The 16,307-nt window shown below is 38.6% G+C and overlaps 1 protein-coding gene across 4 annotated transcripts in view; it reads right to left on the minus strand.

The window, feature by feature from the left end:
* NFIB (nuclear factor I B) overlaps positions 1-16,307 on the minus strand; it is a 230,145-nt gene that overhangs the window by 135,623 nt on the left and 78,215 nt on the right. The gene's annotated exons all lie outside the window — the stretch shown is intronic.

Raw genomic sequence — 16,307 nt, forward strand, 5'->3', positions numbered from 1 at the left:
AACACACATCCCATCCCTCCTTCCTGGCCCTCTCTGCCCCTCTCAAGGAGGGTTTTCTGCTCTGAACTAGGTTTTATCCTATCTACAGCCCATCTAGCCTCCTCCCAAGTCCATGAGCTTCTCTAGAACTACAATTCACAGTGAAATTACTAAACTTTGTATGCCCAGGTCAAGCCAAATATTGACACATCAGAAATCCTTCTGGCCTCCTGACCTGACCCTCTGGTTGATATTCTCACATTGCACTTGAAATCCAGAATCCTCTCCCTCGCAGCCCGGCTACTGTCCGGTATCTCAAAGTGAGAGGCTCCTCTTGGCTTGAAAGGTTAACCTCTCTGCCTAAATTCCAAAGTCTGAAGTCTCCTTTTCCTTGAATAATATTACAAACAGGTGTTATACATTCAGTACCGATTATATGCTGTGTACTGTGCTAAACATGCATTATCACAGCCAGACATCACAGCAACCCTATGGGGTATTAATAGATTAGGTTGAAACATATAAGGTTTCAGATATTCAACTGGTTTTGACCCACAGAACTGTTATTATGTATTCATATGTGCAAAATTACTAGCCCCATTATACAGTAGGAAAAACTGACACTCAAGGAGACAAACAGTTTCCCCAACATCACACAGCTCAAATACCTAAGACCTCAAAGCTCACGCCACTGTACCACACTGCCTCTGGAGCATCTTTTATCCCCCAACTTTGCACAGAACTGGCTTTGTCTGCAGACCTTTATGGAGGCAATTCTGATTTTTCTCTCCATTAGTTCCTTCAATAGCCAGGCTAAGACCCGTTTACACGACTGAAGTTTTCCTAATGAATCCCAAACCAAGCTAATCCCAGTCTCCCTTGAATCCATGAGATAATCTCATAAGCTGCCCTTTCTTATGCCCTCTACCCCTCTACTCATTCTTTTTTGTTTGTTTTGTTTTGTTTATTTGTTGTTGTTGTTTTTTTTTGCGGTACACGGGCCTCTCATTGTTGTGGCCTCTCCCATCGCGGGGCACAGGCTCCGAACGCGCAGGCCCAGTGGCCACGGCTCACCCGGGCCCAGCCACTCCGCGGCATGCGGGATCCTCCCAGACCGGGGCACGAACCCGCGTCCCCTGCATCGGCAGGCGGACTCTCAACCACTGCGCCACCAGGGAAGCCCCCTCTACTCATTCTTTACCAATGGGTTGTTTCTTCTCAAACTAAACTACATACTTGGCAAAACTAAGAAACTCTAGCAGAGATGCCATTTCTCCTCTATGAGCCTCTGTTTTCTCATTTATAAAATAAAGGTGTTAGAAAGGTCCAGCAGTCCTCAAACTGGCTTCTGGATTAAACAATAAAGAGGAAATCATGAATTTAATTTAAAAGTGAAGTGCCAGTACATATTTCAGAATGCCAGTACATGATTCAGAGCGGGAGGCATAGAGAGACCATCTCCTTAGCACCACCCATTATTTTTCCCTCCAAAACCACAAAGGAATACTATCCTGGCTCCTAGCTGAAGGTAGCAAGTTGTCAAGACCTTTCAATCCTTGGATCCCTATTTCCAATGCCCTGAAGCCCTTCTCAAACTAAACTGTACTAAATCAGTACTGAACAGGACATAAGCAGTACTAAAGCCCTTTGATATTGCAAAGACTTCCTCCTGTGTCAATTGCTTCCAGTCTCTCATTTTTTCCAAAACACTCTCTACATTCTACTATTGTCAACTTTCTAGAATACTGCTTGGAACACATAACTCTCTTGCTCAGATACCTGCAGTTCTGTGGGAGGCAGAATTCTAAGATGGTCCCTTAAATTTCCTGCCCCCTGGTCTACATGCTCTGCACAGTCCCTGGGACTGTGAATATGATGGATTTTAATCCCACGATTAGGTTATGTTAAGTGACACAATTGACCTTAAATTAGGGAAGTAATCCAGGTGAACCTGATCTAATCACATGAGCTCTTTAAAAGTAGAGCATCTTCTCTGGCTCATCTCAGAAGGTAAGTCAGAGAGATTCAAAGAAGGAGAAGGAATTAATGTGCCATTGCTGGCTTGAAAATTGAGAGAGCTACATGGTAAGGACAGGGGACGGCCCTCTGAGAGCCAGCAAAGAAATGCGGACCTCAATCCTCCAACCACAAGAAGCTAAATTCTGCCAACAAGAATGAGCCTGAAAACAGACTTTTCCCCGGAGCCTCCAGATGGGTACTCGCCCCAGCAGCCTCCTTGATTTCAGTCTTATAATAGCACAGAGACTGTACACACTGCTCTGGACTTCTGACCAACAAAACTGCGTGTTAATAAATGGGTGTTGGGCTTCCCTGGTGGCACAGTGGTTGAGAGTCCGCCTGCTGATGGAGGGGACACGGGGTCGTGCCCCGGTCCGGGAAGATCCCACATGCCGCGGAGCAGCTGGGCCCGTGAGCCACGGCCGCTGAGCGTGCGCGTCCGGAGCCTGTGCTCCGCAACGGGAGAGGCCACAACTGTGAGAGGCCCGCGTACCGCAAAAAAAATAAATAAATAAATAAATAAATAAATGGGTGTTGCTTTAAATTGGTGGTAATCTGTTACACAGCACAAGAAACATATACACCTACTGAATAAAGTCACTTCATATGGCGTTCGGGGTCCTCAAAGGCCATTTCCTAAACTCCAGGTTCAGCTCCCCTGACAGGAAGCCATGCATTTCAAGCCCCAGTGAGCTGGACCACTGTACCTTTGCCCATGTTACTCCCCTAGACAAGTCTGTCCTTCTCTTTATCCACTGCGTTTAGGAACCCGCATTCCATGCAGACCAGATCAAATGCCTTTTCCGTCCTAGAACTCTTCCTAGTCTTTGGACTCAGCATTAATCCATTCCTTCTTTCTGCTGCTCCCTTGGAATGTTACCTGCAGCTCTGTCTTATGAGTTACACAGCTAACCAGCGGCTCAGAGAGGTTAGGCACTATGCCCAGATCACAGAACCACAGAGCAGGGACTTAAAGACAAAAATCTTAGTCTATCCTGACAGAAGCCAGGCTGCACTCTGTATACTGTGAGCAGCAGAGCAGATCTCAGAGCTGATCTACTTTAACCAAGCCCTCCACTTACTGATAAGTGACTACATTAGATTCCAGTTCAAACTTCTATGTTGAATTGTTTTTCTGAATTGCAACCTATTTGCATCAATTTTAGCATGCACAATTCCCACCCACAGTTCCCAGAAGAAACACATTTAGATATGAACATTGTTAAAAATTAGCATTCCAGAATTTTTTATTTTATGACATTTATCTATGAAAATGTAACCATTCATGATTTAATAATTACACTGGCTTCCTTTATACTTCAAGTTCTTTCCCTGTTGTGCAATTCCACGGGAGAGAGAAATCAAGAAGTAAAATTTTGAAAAATTACATTTGACCTCAATGGTTAAAAAAAAGGAAAAAAAGGAGGAAGCTGTGTTAAAGGAACAGGTTAGAGCCAATCTAATTTCAATGAAACGCAAAAGCAGAAAAACCTTCCTATTAGTTCTAGCTCAATTCCTCCACACCTACGTCTGATAAGGAAATGGCAGTGCCTGTGATTGACAGAGAAGTGAAGCAGTAGGAACCCACCTGGTCTCACAGGCTCTGGCCATGGCTTCCTTCCCAGCCACCCTGTATCCTATCAGCGCCTCAACTACATTCCAGCTGGCCAAGAAGCCACTGATGGGCATTCTGTGTATCTTCTGGGATTTTGTCCTTCAAGCAAATAGGCTTCTACCTAACCCATAAACAATCTAAACAATACTCAAAGACATAAGCTCATAATAAAATAAAAGAGTCCCTCCTTAAATCCATTCTCATCCCTTATTGTATTTCCCTGAACAATAAACAACTTTTAAGATCTTTCTGGCCTACTCAGAAGGCCATATTCAACAAGCATAACAGTCCTAAGCTAGGACTGTTTTTTTGTAGCTTAAGTCCTAAGCTACAAAAGCTATGCCACACTGAACAGCTATATGCCAACAAATTGGACAACCTAGAAGAAATGAATAATTATTAGAAACATAAAGCTTACCATGACTGAATCAAGGAAAAACTAGTAAATCTGAATAGTCCAAGGAGATTGAATCAGCAATCAAAAAATCTCCCAATGAAGAAAAGGCCAGGACCAGATGGCTTCACTGGTGACTTTTACCAAATACTTAGAGAAGAATGAACAACAGTCCTTCTCAAACTCTTCCAAAAAACTGAAGAGGAGGGAACACTGTCAAACTCCTTTTATGAGGCCAGCATTATCCCAATACTAAAACAAGAAAAGGATGCTACTAGGAAATAAAACTATAGGCCAATATCCCTGATGAATATAGATGCAAAAATTCTAAATAAACTAGCAAACCAAATTCAGCAGCACATTAAAAGCATCATTCGGGCTTCCCTGGTGGCGCAGTGGTTGAGAGTCCGCCTGCTGATGCAGGGGACACGGGTTCGTGCCCCGGTCCGGGAAGATCCCACATGCCGCAGAGCAGCTGGGCCTGTGGGCCATGGCCGCTGGGCCTGCGCGTCCGGAGCCTGTGCTCCGCAACGGGAGAGGCCACAGCAGCGAGAGGCCCGTGTACCGCAAAAAAAAAAAAAAAAAAAAAGCATCATTCACTATGTTCACGTAAGATTTATCCTTGAGATGAAAGGGTGGCTCAACATATGCAAATAAATCAATGATATATCAAATTAATAAAATGAAAGAATTATATGCTCATCTCAATAAATACAGAAAAAGTATTTGACAAAATTCAACATCCATTTATGATAAAAGTTCTGAACAAATTAGGCACAGCAGGAACATAGCTCAACATAATAAAGGCCATATATGACAAGCCCACAGCCAATATCATACTCATTGGTGAAAGGTTAAAAGTTTTTCCTCCAAGAGCTGGAACAAGACGAGGATGCCCACTCTCACCACACCTATTCAACATAGTACTAGAAGTCCTAGCTAGAGTAATCAGGCAAGAAAAAACAAGGTATCAAAATCGGAAAAAAAGAGGTAAAATTGTCTCTATTTGCAGATTTTATATATAAAAAATGATTTTATATATAAAAAAATCCTAAAAAGTCAACAATAACAACAATAAAAAACTTAGATCCAACCAATGAATTCAGTAAAGTTGCAGGATACAAAATCAACATGCAAAATCAGTAGCATTTCTATACACTAATAATGATGGAATAATGAATTTTCTGAAAAAGAACTAAAGAAATCAATCCCATTTACAATGGCATCAAAAACAATAAAATACTTAGGAATCAATTTAACTAAGGAGTTGAAAGATCTCTACTCTGAAAACTATAAGACATTGATGAAAGGAATCAAAGCAGATACAAATAAACGGAAAGGTATCTTGTGTTCATGGACAGGAAGAACTAATATGGTTAAAATGTCAATACTACCAAAATCATCTAGAGCGGGGTCCCCAACCCCCGGGCCATGGACCGGTACCAGTCTGCGGCCTGTTAGGAACCAGGCCGCACAGCAGGAGGGGAGTGGCAGGTGAGCGAGTGAAGCTTCATCTGCCGCTCCCCATTGCTCTCATTACCACCTGAACCATCCCCTCCGCCCTCCCATGGAAAAATTGTCTTCTACAAAACCAGTCCCTGATGCCAAAAAGGTTGGGGACCGCTGATCTAGAGGATTAATGCAACCTTCCAAATGCATTTTTTACAGAAGTAGCAGAAACACTCCTAAAATTTATAAGGAACCACAAAAGACCCTAAATAGCAAAAGAATCCTGAGAAAGAAGAACAAAGCAGGAAGCATCACACTTCTTGATTTCAAGCTATACTGTACAACTGTAGTCATCAAAACAGGAGGGTACTGGTGTAAAAAGAGACAACAGACCAATGGAACACAATCGAGAATGTAGAAAGAACCCCGAGCATATATGGTTAACTAATATTTGACAAGAAAGCCAAGCATACACAATAGAAAAAAGACAGTCCCTTCAATAAGTGGTACTGAGGGGTGGTGGGGGAGGGATTGATTGGGAGATTGGGATTAACAGAGGCAAATGATTATGCATAGAATGAATAAACAACAAGGTCCTACTGTATAGCACAGGGAACTACTGGGTTGGCCAAAAAGTTTGTAAAACCCAAACAAATTTTTTGGTCAACCCAATATATTCAATATCCTGTGATAAACTATAATGGAAAAGGATATAAAAAGGGATGTACACATATGTATAACTGAATCACTTCTCTGTACAGCAGAAACTAACATAACATTGTAAATCAATTATACATCAATAAAATATTTTTTAAATATAAGTAGTGCTGAGATAATTAGCTCTTAACATGCAAAAAAATGAAACTGGTCCCATATTATATACTACTCCCCAAAATTAACTCAAATTGAATTAAAGACTTAAATGTAAGGCCTGAAACCATGAAACTCCTAGAAGAATATATAGAAACAAAGCTCCTTGATATGGGCCTTGATAATGATTTTTTGGATATGACATCTAAAGCACAAGCAACAAAATCAAAAATAAATAAGTGGGACTACATCAAACTAAAAAGCTGTACAGCAAAAGAAACGATCAACAAAGTGAAAACCATTTATTTGATAAGGGGTTAATATCCAAAACATATAAAGAACTCATATAATTCAGTAGCAAAAAATATATATAATTAAAAATGGGCAAAGAAACTGAATAGACATTTCTTCAAAGAAGATGTATGAAAGGCCAACAGGTACATAAAAAGATACTCAACATCACTAGTCATTAGGAAAATGCAAATTAAAACCACAATGAGATATCACCTCCTGCCTGTTAGAATGGCCATCATCAAAAAGACAAGAGATAACAAATGCTGACATGGATGTGGAGAAAAGGGAATATATCCAAAGATAACAAAAACACTAACTCTGAAGATATCTGCACTCACGTTCATTGCAACATTAATTACAATAGCCAAGACATAGAAACAATCTAAGTGTTCATCAACAGGTGAATGGATTAAAAAGTTGTGAGATCCATCTATCTATCTATCTATCTAATCTATCTATCTATCTATCTATCTATCTATCTATCTATCTATCTATCTATCTAATTCAGTCATAAAAAAGAAGAAATCCTACCATTTGTGACAGCATGGATAGACCTTGAAGGCATTATGCTAAGTGAAATATGTCAGATAGAGAAGGACAAATGTTGTACGATCTCACTTACATGTAGGATCTAAACAAACAAACAAACTCACAGAAAAAGAAATCAAACTTGTGATTGCCAGAGGCAGAAGGTGGGCAGAGAGGGAACTGGAGGCTGGTGGTCAAAAGGTACAAATTTCCAGTTACAAGATAGATAAGTACTAGGGATGTAATGTACAACATGATAACTATAGCTAACACAGCTGTACAATATATAGGGAAGTCGTTGAGAGTAAATCCTAGGAGTGCTTAATACAAGGAAAAATTCTTTTTTCCTTTTTTTTTCCTTTCTTTTTTCCTTTTTTCCTTTTTTTATTTATGAGAAAATAGATGTTGGCTAAAGCTGTTGTAATCATTTCACAATATACGTCACACCATCATGCTGTACGCCTTAAACTTATACAGTGATGTATGTTAATTATTTCTTAATACTGGGGTTGGGGGTGAAACTACACCAGCATTTGCTGAGACCTCTGTTCCACTGATACCACGGTTATTTTCTGGACTCCACATCATAGTTCCATATGGAGACCCTATTTCCCTAATCATGGAAAACTATGATCTCACCACTAAAAATAAACAGCTAAGAACCAAAGAGAATAAATGAAATTGAAAGTGTCCTGAACAAAAATCAAGCTTTATATGATCTCAGTTTAATCATCTGCCCTGTCTTGTTCTTTTCCAGAATTATGTATTTTCCAGTTTCATATTTTCTTTACCACTAATGTAGGTATATAGTTTCTTCCCTTCAAGGACATTAAGCAGTTTTTGAATTGTATAAATTTTCCTCTGAAAGCATTTTTTAAATATGACCTGTAGCTTTGTTTACTTGAATGCATTTGATTTGGATATCCAAGGATTTAAATCCTAAGGAGTGCTATGAGAAAATAAATAAATATAAACGCTGTCCTTGAGAGGCCAGTGAGTATTTGGTGCTGGATTCATCCTTACACTATATTCTTCCTCAAGTACAGGGCACTTTATGTATTTGAAAGCAATAAAGTGAACTCGGGATGGAACAAAGTGATGGATTGTTTCTGGGGTATTTGTGGTTTTATGGCTTTGGGTTTATAAGCAAATTTTGTTTTATGAAAACAACATGAAAAGCCTGTCATTGTTTATGATATTAAAGTCTAATATAAAAAAATAATAATGTTTTCCAGCTTAATAAGCAGGCATTAAGCTTAGAAGCAGATCTGGTTCTACCAAACTCCCAGGATTCACTCCCAAAGTTGCTGTCATTCTCTACAAAAAGATCCAAAAAGTATTTGGAAACACAGAACAAAATATTTAAAGGTCCAGGCCAATATAATTGCTTCTAATGAATTTTTCTTTTACATTGGTTGTACATAATATTTGGTCATTGTGGTGAAATATGTTTTATTTCCTTTTGAATGGATCTCATTTCAACAAAATTGATTAAAATAACGACTTAGAACATTGATCTGGTAAACTTTTTAACACTAGTTCAGAAGATTCAATTATTGTAATCTTAAATTGGCTCTCATTGTTCAATAAACATTGACAAAATAATTAATTGAGAAGGTATGTACTCTACATTTTAAAGAAAATGTTACTTTTTTCTAAAATCATTTAATGATGACAATTTGGCTTTGTAACAAAACTGAAAATATTAATTCATTGAGAGATGAATCATCTCTCATCCAGTAAGCCAATAAGCAATATTTAAAGAATATTTTCCATTAAAATCTATTCAGTAAAAACACCCTCAAGAACAGCAATGAATATATAAGACTATGAGTCTAAAACAACAAAAAACAAAAAAAAATTTAACATGAACTTTATTAACTGAAGCATATATTTTTAAAAGTATTCCAGATAATTGCTAATCACATTTTAAAAATAAACGTTAGATTAATACAGCCAAGGACACCTTAGAAATGAACAATTAGAGTTATTCAGATAATTCGGTCTTTGCTATGGACTAAAATTTTTAAATGACTTTTTTGTTTACATTTCAAATGGCTTTCTAACTTATAAACTCAAGGTGTGTTTGTGTCTCTGTGTGTGTGTAGAATCCTTCCTAAGGATGCCCCCCAAATACTACAATTTTAAAACCTTATTTTTCAGTTCAAAGCTTTCTGCCACTTACCACTGTCTAGTGTATTACCAGTTCCTTGGTAAAACTTTGCTCTTAGACTGTGACATCCCTGTGGATGACTGTGGAAAGAGCCTTTGCTTTTTATTCTTAGAGGTTAATATAAGACATAAAATATTACTAGGTACTCAGAAACTGTTTATTGAATGAACAAAAAATTGATGAATTTTTTAAATCAATGAACATTGTTCTGAAATGTCCCTCTTTAAACTTGAAATGTATTATAACAGGTACTATAGAACAAAAGCAGAGCTGCTTTGGATTTTCATGAATTGGATATTTTCCCGAACCTAAGTAATAGGAATCCTGTCATGAAAACAGGAAGATAATAACAATACGTTGTGACTTACTTGTAATAATTTTTTAAAAATATCTATTTCCTCTACTGCTATATAATTGTTGATGAGAACAGTCACTGTGTGAGTGGTCATTGATAAATAGGCATTTATAAGAAGCCTCACAAAAGCTGGCTTTCTCAATACAGACTGTCAAGGTGGATACTATTATTATCAGCCCTATGTTACAGGTGAGGAACAAGAGAGGCCTCAAGAGGTTAAGTAATTTGCTCGAGTTAATGCTGCTGGTGAGATGCAGAGAAGAGCCTCCCAGGTTTCCAGAGCCTGTGTTCCATCCACTGAACTACCACGTCTCTTGGTACTTTGGAAGAATCTATATCTATGAATTTAATTTTACATAATTTCTCTTTCCAAGTGTACTTTAACATAATACCTTTTAAAGACAAAATTTCATTTGTAACTCATTTTGAATCACTCATTTACTCTTCCTTTAATCAGATTTCTCATCCTACTTTGCATTTCTATGTATCTTTTTAAAAATTGTTATAGGAACAGTAGAAATAACTGTAAAAATATACTGTGTTGAAGCTGACTTTAAAAGTTATTATATAGGAATAGAAACATATACATCAAAGGCACTGGACTCGATATGAACCTTATTTTTCTTACTAGTGCTTCCCACACCTCAACCAAATAATCTTCTACTTGAGCCCATGTACTAAAGCCTACCTACTCCCACTACACACTCAAGTTTAGTGGTCAAAATAGCAAACATGTCGCTCTTCACTTAATGGCTTTTTTTTTCTCGAATTCTATTTGATTTATTTTTTTTGATACAGCAGGTTCTTATCAGTTATCTATTTTATACATACTAGTGTATATATGTCAATCCCAACATTTAATGTTTTTGAAATATGTCAATTACATATAAATTCAAACTGCTTGTAAATTGGCGTATGCAGTTTTGCAAATATTCCAGTGAAAAAGCTTCCTTTCTGGCCAGCCTTTACCATTACATAAGAAAGGACCTCATGGTTTGCCTCTCTCAGTCCATCTGGGGTCTCTCTCTGTGACTGTATTTTAATCTTATTAGAATTCATCACTAACATGGTTTCTCTCTCACTTGAACCCAAATCAAAACCAGCTTAATGTCATGTTCCTGGTGACTCAGTATGAAACAGGGACATGTCAAAAGATCTTATATTTGGGGGATCTTAGAAATTCTTTTTTCCTTTGACTTCTTTTAAATATTTTTAGATGATGACTTTTATTACTAACATTATTAGGTATACTACCTGCTTATAAAAAGGCTTTGGGGAGATTTATGAGAAAAAAAAAAAAAGAAAGAGAGAGAACCACTTAAACTCAATTAGAAGTATCCTAAGTATCACAAGAAAACAGAGTACATAAGATTTAATTTCATATCACCTCTGTATTCACATATGGGTAACCCCCAACTTACTAAGGAACAGAGCTCCAAAAGCTCATAGGCGAGTCAGTGGTCTGGACCTCACATTGAAATCTCCTATCAAAACAATATCATACAAGGTGACTAGGTTTTCATACCAGCCCACAAAGCCCAACTCAACTCTGAATGCACTTCAGCTATGGTACCAATAGTACCAACATGAAATCTGAGTCTAGGGAAGCTGGCTTGAAGACTCATGCCAAAGTGGAGAATAAGTCTTTATACAGTGAATTCATTCATTCAACAGACATTAATTGAGTACCCAGAGGCTGCAGAGGGTCAGTTTTACATGTTCTAATTCTGGAATTAAGGAGACCTGATCTTTAAATATTAACTGGAGATAAAATAATGCCTTAAAAGAAATTTTAAAAAAACAAAAAAGAAATAAGATAGGTAAAGTCCTCGGCACGTAAAAGATTAACTAATTTTAGTTCCTTCCCTTCTTTCCCAAGGGACAAAAAAGAAAAGGGGGGGCCGTAGCTTTCTCTATTTAAATTCCTAAAGAAAGCCAACCTTCACTTCCAAACCCTCTTCTCTCCCTGTGGGCACTCCCATCTCCCTGACACCCATCCTCCGAGGCACTGTGCCCCGTGCCAGCCACCTTGGACTTCCCACTGTTCCAGGCACTAAAAGCATCACCTCTCAACCTAACCTTGTCCTCATTCCTGCAGCCACTAATGTCCACCAGGTGCTAAAAGAAAAGCAGATGATATGAATTTAAAACAATTGCTTTTAGTAATTGACATTTATTTTTTAAGAAAAAGTCTGTCAATCCCAACGAATTTCTAATTAGTGTAATGTTTCAGACAGTGTAAGAGTGATGTAAAAGAATTCAGGAAGACTATAATTGGAAGATGTTTGGGGACAGGGAGACAGCCATTCCTTTATTCCTTCAGAGTGAAGAAAATGCAATGAAGACTCATAGAGTTTTATGGAAACACAACTTCAAGGGGGCCCACATGGATTGGAATATCCAAGAAGACTTCTATGTTGAAGGCCTTTCCTAGGATATAAGCCCCATGAGAGCAGGGATGTCATCTGTTCAAAGCAACCCTGAATCTCAAGGACCTAGAATAACTTCTGGTACATCGTTGGCACTGAATTGAAAAAATGTGGAAAAAAGAAAGCACATTGGCTTAAATTTAGACCCTGACGAATGAGTAAAAATTAACTGGGACACATGGGATTAGTAGAAGTGAAGTCCCTTAGGTAGAAAAGAGTAGGGCTCTTTGGCAAATTTAAAGAAGAAAAGGGAGACTGTCAAGATGATGAGTCAGAAGCGCTAGGGAGAAAAGCAAGAAATGAATTTGGAGAGGTGGGCAAACGCCAGATCTGGCTGGGCCTTTCAGGATGTATAAGAATTTAAGACATTTTTTCAGAGACTGCCTAACTCCCTCATCTTGAGGCCCCAACTTGGACTGAATGTTCCACAACCACAACAGGTCTGATGCAGTGGCAGGGAGATTCTGGTGTGGGAGGCATGGAGGAAGAGCAGAAGCAGCCTCTGTATGTTAGGAAGATGAGTAACTCGAGCTATGCCTTTACAGCTACCATACCTGTACTAGAACACTAATGAATAAATAGACCATGGATATTTGAGTCCTTGGCCTAAGGCTCTTCCATGAAGAAAAATCATACTTTGAGGCATTGTTTATACGTTCAGACTGCTTGCTAGCTAGCCAAGCATGCTGGGATAGTTCATTGAAAGAAAAACCTGAAAAATGAAAACATTGTACTGGGATAGTTCATTGAAAGAAAAGCCTGAAAAATGAAAACATTGTACTCCTGAATCTCTCTGTGTCTGTGTGTGTGTGTGTGTGCGTGTGTGTGTGTGTGTCTGTCTGTCTGTGAGAGAGAGAGAGAGAGGGAGAGGGAGAAGGCGAGAGGGAGAGGGCAAGAGAGAGAGGGAGGGGGGAGACAGAGAGAGAAGGGCAGAGAAAGAGAGAGAGAGGGAGAGAGAGGAAATTCTGTCAGGGGGCTGACTTTAAAAGAATGGAGGATTACACACTTCACTGTTCAAGGGTGACAGAGAGAAAACGAAGCTGGCACCAAGCAGGAAGCCCAATCCTGTCTGAATAAAACACTGCACATTTATGCAACCCCTGGTACCCGATCTTTTATCACAAACTATTTTGATTGCAAAGAGAGAAAAGCGCTAAGTAAAAATTATTTACTCTGGGTCTATTATGAAAAGAACAGATTAGCTCCCTAACACTTCGTTCTTTTTGAAGGTGTATTTTCTACCTTCCCGGTATGATTTATATTAATGAGAGGTTTAAAACAGGTTTTAACTTAAGAATGATTGCTGATGGTGAAGTGAGTAATTATACACCTTCTGACAGGACACGTGAATGGCTCATACAAGGGAACTGCATAACATGCCAAGCTAATCCTCCCTGCATAAAAAGGGAGAATACTTTGCAAGCTGGCCGATTTTAAGCTCCAGTTAACAAAAACCCTTTTTGTTGGAGCCTAAAACAAGAATGGGTTAACAAAAGCAAGGAGAAAAAAATCTCATTTTTTTCCCTTCTTCACAAAATATAGTATTACAGGACTTAAAAGTTTTGAAAGGCCACGATGCGGCTGAAAGACCTGAGAAAGGGGCAAGGTCTGGGCCAACAACGACAAACCGAAAAGAACGCAAGGAAAACCAGAACCTCTTATCAGTAGGGAACGTTATGATGTGATTCTAGTTTATTGTCGTTGTTGTTTAATTTTTTATTTTTAACGAGTTAAAGGTGTAGCGATAGGGAAGGCGCCAACACTCTCTCTGGCTAGGTAGAGATGAAACGGGTTCATGGATGTTATAAAGGAAAAACCTTAAGCCATGGTGGGCGAGTCAACAGTGTGTGTGCCATTTCTGCATGGCTGCATTTTTCTCATACAAGAGCCACTTCTGGACAATAACAAGACCCCTAAAGCATCTGCTTAGGGATTACGACCTGGCTACACTGAGAAATGCTCAGTTAACACAGGGCGGCCGTGGGCTTAACTCTGTGCGTGCCTGGCCTGCCCACCACCAAACACACAAAATGCACAGTGGTCCTAGACACTCTCTGAAGAAGACACTCAGCTGTTGGCACCACTCACCCGCTCAGGGAAAGGCAAGGAAGAAATAAAAGCCACCACATTTACTCCATATAATGGGAATTGAGAAAAGGAAGACTGGAAGACAAAGGTTAGCAGGTGAAAGGAAGGAAGCCCAGAGGTCCAATGAATGTCTTAGAGGGCTAGGGATCAAGTCTTAGTATTATATTCTTTTCTAAGATGGACATCACCTTAGAAATTTTCAAATTAGAAATTTAACAGACTCCTTATACTCCTATGTCTCGTAAATGATTCATAGAATCCTAAATTTTGACAAGTTCCTAAGATGAGTTGAACTATTCGTCCTACTTTACTTAAATATTTAGATGGATTCATTGGCCGCTGTGCTGTCTTCTGCACCTACAGGGAGCTATGATCACAGAAGTCAGGAATGCCCCCACCTACTTGCAGGGTCCCCGGACACAGAGCCCAGGGCTGCCAGGTCTCATCTAGCAAACTGACACGCCCAGCAGGACAGGTCAAGGGGGCAGGCCTGCCTCTGGTTCCTTCCTTCTGCATTTGCCCTTGACAGGACAGAGCAGAAAGTCTTCACTTTTTAAGAAAGCCAAGGCAAAGAACAGGAAGCTGAAGTTGTGGCATTTCCTAAACTAACTGTATTACTACTGCTCTTCAAAAGATCCTTTATACACATGTGGTTTAACCCTAAAGATAGTAAATCATGTTGAAATTGTGATATCTACACAAATATAGCTTTAAAATACTCTTTCCAAATGCAAATAATAAGTAAATCATTTCCATTCCTTCATGGGTAACTGGAAACTGAAATTTCTAGATGTGGAGGGATTTCTCAGAAAGTGATCCCCAAAATTTTCATGAAAAACATTTAACAATTTACCATGAAGAGGTTTGAGGTTCAGCATTCAGCTCTTTTGCTGTTATTCTTTAATATCTGTTTGCAAACTGCATATATTGCAAAGTGAGCCTATATACAAGGCAGAATTAACTAGTACTGTGAGCTGAAATATTTCAGTTTAATTAGAGTCCATCAATTTTGATCCGAAATAATGAGCAGAGGACACTTTCGTCATCATTAGCACTCATTCCAATACTCAAAAGGAAAATTGTTCTGAAATGTATACATCTTCTTACATATCTAAAGCATCTATTGATTATAATTACCAAAACAAAAGTCAAGGGCAATGCTTTTTTATTATGTTATACGTCAAGGAACGATGCTTAGAGAACTTCTGTAACCCTTGGAAACACAGCACTGGAGCCTGGAGTCTTTTGACTCACTGTCAAACCTAGGAGAAATTATCCTGCAGTAAAATGTCAGAGGATTACTCTCTAGATTGGATGGCAGAGAGATTAGAGTTCTCAGCATCAGAAACATTACAAAATGCACGTGCCAGAAAAGTACATGCAATAAAAGTACTGGGAACAAGAACCCATTAACTGCAACATGTAAGAGAGGAGCTACCGCTTGATGTAGCAGGATAAGAAGGAATGAGACTGGGGAGAAGAGGCATGCAGGGATATTATTAATCTTTTTTTAAATTTTTGTTTCTTTATTCATACATTCATTTAAATTTTTTATTTAATTATTTTAAATCTTATTCAAATAAATTTAAACAAAATGTTATTTCTTAAACTGGGTGATGCATGCAAGAGTTTGTTGAAACATTTCTATTTTTGTATGTCTTAAATATTTCAAAATACATTTTTAAGAAACTGAACCAAGGGAATTAGAATAGGAATAATGAGGTGGAATCACTGAAACAAAGAATTGTAGGGGAAAAAGTAGCTTCAAGGATATACACTTGGTCTCTCTGAACAGACCAAGAACAACCTAATACTTTCAACTTTAAATCCTTTACTATAATCGGGGTTCAGATGCGGCAGTCTTAGTATACAGGCCTTCACAACTGGTAGGAGCTTAAGAAATATATGTCTATAGATGATAATGATAATTTTACTCAAATAGGACATTACGGAGAATGTTAGATGCTTGAAAATCAATATAAAGAACAAATACTATGTCAGAAAAAACAACTTCACGTATAGTGTAAGAGCCTCCAATGGAAACTTATAAGGAAGACTGGCAGACTGATTCTTTTGACGAATTCCTAAAACAATGTTTTTGCAGATTTGCCTATTGAAGCTTTACCTTTACTGACCTTCTTTCCAATCCTGAGCTCTCTCTGAGTCTTCATACA

The sequence above is a fragment of the Neophocaena asiaeorientalis genome, unplaced genomic scaffold (assembly GCF_003031525.2).
Source record: "Neophocaena asiaeorientalis asiaeorientalis breed wild unplaced genomic scaffold, Neophocaena_asiaeorientalis_V1.1 scaffold174, whole genome shotgun sequence".
In the NCBI taxonomy this organism is placed as follows: Eukaryota; Metazoa; Chordata; class Mammalia; order Artiodactyla; family Phocoenidae; genus Neophocaena; species Neophocaena asiaeorientalis.